Below are 4085 nucleotides of genomic sequence, written 5' to 3'. Positions count from 1 at the left end.
CCGCAGCCCTCGGCAAGGCCCTGCTTCCCGCCCAGTCCCTCTGGATTCCCTAACCTCAAGGGCACAGGTTAGGCCTCTGGGCCTATCACTACCTGCCTACCTCCAGCTTCCAGAGGATGCGCTAAAGTAGCGTTATTCTTGCTTATCTAAGGTTCGCCCCATTACTCAGGCTTTACTCAGAAAAATGGAGAAATTCACTCTTAAGCCTCCAAACCTATGATTTTCTGGTATTCTGAAATACTTATAGACCAGAGTGTGAGGGTCCAAGGGATCTGTGAAAACTGTCCTCACAGCTTTCTGTCATCAGCAGCCTCTTCAGTTTACATACCACAGCACCTACCTTTAAAAACAGGTACTTTGATAAAAAATCCAGCGGGGCGTGATGGCGCATGCCTTTAGTCCCAGCACTCCAGAGGCAGGCGGACCTCTTGTGAGTTCAAGGCCACCCTGGTCTACATAGTGAGTTCCAGGACAGCTGGGGCTACAGAGGGACCCTGTCTCAAAAAGACAGCTTTCGTAGCTGTCTAGATACTCCAAGTCAGTGCTGCATTCTCTTGCCTAAAAACTCCCACTGGTTTCTCTATTTTTTAAAAAAAATTTTATTATTATTTGGTCTTTTTGAAACAGGGACTCCCAGCTGGCCTGGAACTCATTATGTAGACCAGGCTGGCCTTGAACTCACAGAGATCTGCCTGCCTCTGCCTCCCAAGTGCTGGGACTACAGGCCTGCGCCACCACGCCTGGCCTATTTATCATTTTTATATTTATGTGTGTATTGCCTGCATGTAGGTAAGTGCACCCGTGTCGTGCAATGCCGGAGGACAGAAGAGGCTGTCAGATTGCCGGGACTGGAGTTACAGTTGTTAGCTGCCATGTGGGTACTGGGATTCAAACCCGGGTCTTCTGCAAGAACAGACAGTGTTCTTAACCACTGAGCCATTTCTCCAGCCCCAGGCTTCTCTATTTATAAGAAAATCTTGGGGCTGGAGAGAGATGGCTCAGCGGTTAAGAGCACTGGTTGCTCTTGTAGAGGACTCAAGTTCAAATCCCAGCTAACAACTTTCCAGAACTCCAGTTCTCAGGTATCGGATGCCTTCTTCTGACCTCCTCCAGCACTGCACAACACAGGTGCACTAACATGCATGCAGGCAATATACTCACACACATAAATTTTTTTAAAAAATCAGAGTAGTTTTAATACCGTTTACAGCACTATAGTCTCCATGTTGTTCATTATCTATGTTATGAATCTGCTACTTTGTATTCTCTGCCCTAAGGCTGCCCTTTTCATTACCCACATCACCCCCTACCCCTGGTAACCACTTTTTAATTCTCTTATCACTTTGCATTTTCTTTTTTTCCTTCAGTGTGAGATCATGTACTATTTCTTCCTGAGCCTGACTTATTTCACTGAGCATAATTAATGTCCCAAGTAGAGCCATTTCCATTTTCATGAGAAAAAAATCTTGTTAAAGACTGTTTTGGATGTGATATGACTTCAAAAGCACAAGCAACAAAACCAAAAATCCACAAAAACGAAAAACCATATGCATAGACGATACCTCCGCACAGGAAAGAAAATAATCAATGGAGTGGAGGGATAACCCAGGGGATGTGACAAATATTACCAAAACATAATTTTGATAAGGGATCAATATCTAACATCAATAGGAAATCCAAACAACTTGCAAAAAAACAAAAAACAAAAAACAAAAAAACAACCAATGAAAAACTGGGCAAAGGGGGTCTGGAGAGATGGCTCCACAATTAAGAGCACTGGCTGCTCTTACACAAGTCCCAGTACTCACATGGTGGCTAACAACCTTCCAGAAATCTAGTTCCAGGGGATCTAATGCCTTATTCTGGCCTCTACAGGCATTGTGAGACAGGTGCACCTATATACACATAGTCAAAACACACATAAAATTAAAAAAAAATTTTAAGAGCAAATGACCCAAATAAACATCAGAAGACAAATGGGCTGGCAAGATGAGTCAGTGGGCAAAAGCGCTTACCACAACCACCTCAGTTTGCTCCCGACTCCACATGTTGGAGGCTGTTGTCTGTAAGTTGTCCTCTGACCCCTAAACACTCACTGTATGTAGCTCATGTACACACGTACACACATGTTCAACAATACTAATCACCAAAGAAATGCAATTTAAAACCTTAAAACGCATGGAGAGACAGGTGCAGTGTATCATTCTGTTAATACCAGCAGTGGGGAGACAGAGGAAAGAGGATCATGACTTCAAGGCCAGGGCTACAAGGCTAGAGCCTATCTCAAAAACCAGTAAGTAGACAGCACAACAAAACCATAATGAGATGTCACATCAATCCTGTAAGTCCTTTCCCCAAAACACAGCATTGGCAGGGATGTGCAGAAAATGAACCCAGGGCTGGAGAGATGGCTCAGCAGTTAAGAGCACTAGCTTCTAACAACCATTTGTAGCTCCAGTTCCAGGGGATCTGACACCCTCTTCTGACATCTGCGGACACTGCATGACATGGGTGCACTTATACACATAGAGGAAATACACTCATGCACATCAAAAAATAATTTTAAAAAATTTAAAAAGAACCCTTGTGTCTGTTTGGTGAGAATTTAAATTAGTGCATCCACTAAGGCAAACAAAATTGAAGTTTTTCAAAAAATAAATAAATAAAAACAGAGCTACTACATGATGCTGTAGATTCACTTATAGGTATATATCGAAATGAAATAAACTGATAAATTTAGTTTTTTCCACATCCATATTCATTACAGCACTACTCACAAGAAACAAAAAAAAAATGAAATCCTTTTAAGTATCTTTCAATGGAACAAGAAAAAGTGATGAATACATAATGAAATACTATACATCCATAAAAGGAAAGCCTGTTATTGTAGAAGTATGGATGCCCCATGAGGACATTATGCTAAATGAAATAAGCCAGGCACAAAAAAATGAATGCTCCATGATCTAACATAGATGCAGAATATAAGGTGGTTGTACTAAAAAGTAATGGTTGGCAGGACCCAAGGAGGAAGTTATCAAAGGGTATCAAATTTCATTTGGACTAAGTTCTGTACATTTGTATAGCACAGGGATTATTAATCATGCATATTTGCAAACTGCTCAGAGAATAGACTTTACATTTTCTCACCACAGAGAAATGTTACATATGTTATCACCATACACTTTATGAGAAAGCATCAAGTTGTACTCCATAAATATGTACAATAAGTAATCCTTTTTGCTTATGCTAATTGAACTTATTTGAATATCATCTTGATCATGGAATCAATAATATAAAGCTGTAATTTGAATCCAGAAGCTCTGTCTCTAAATTTTCTGAAAAATATTTAGTTTCTTTTAATTCCAGCACTGGGGAGGCAGAGGCAGGTAGATCTCTGTGGGTTCAAGATCAGCCTGGTCTACATTGTGAGCTCTAGACTAGTTGGGACTACAGGGAGATCCTGTCTCTAAAGGACCAAAACAACAACAAGAACAATGAAATTTAGTTTCTGGTGTTTCCAGCACCCACACGGCAGCTAATGACCATCTGTAATTTCAGTTCCAGGGGATCTGACACCCTCTCCTGGCTTCCACAGGTTTTGCATACATATAGTGCACTTACATACATGCAGGCAAACACATACACATAAAAATAAAAAATTCCCAGTGCATTGTATATATTTATAAACATATGTATGCATATGTAACAATAATACTGAAAAAAGGATAAGAAATTGAGAAGCAGTAGGGAACATGGGAGGAGGTGGTGGGAAGCTGGGAGGGATGGACATAATGCAAACACAATAATACTATATAAAATTCTCAAAAATAAAAATAATTTAAAAAATGTTAAAGTATTTAATTTCTGACCTTCCACAGAAAAGTCTGTCAATTACAAATCTAAACCACAGGACTACAGTTTATCTTATATAGACTATATATACCTAGAAGAAAGTATAAAGTGTTGTGGGGGGGTGGCACATGCCTTTAATAACAGCACTTGGGAGGTAGAAGCAGGCAGATCTCTGTGAATTCCAGGTCAATTAGGGCTACATAGTGAGACTCTATGTTATATATATATATATA

Source organism: Nannospalax galili, unplaced genomic scaffold (assembly GCF_000622305.1).
Source record: "Nannospalax galili isolate Female #2095 unplaced genomic scaffold, S.galili_v1.0 scaffold168, whole genome shotgun sequence".
Classification (NCBI taxonomy): Eukaryota; Metazoa; Chordata; class Mammalia; order Rodentia; family Spalacidae; genus Nannospalax; species Nannospalax galili.
The sequence above is the reverse complement of the archived record's forward strand: the minus strand, read 5'-3'. Positions refer to the sequence as shown.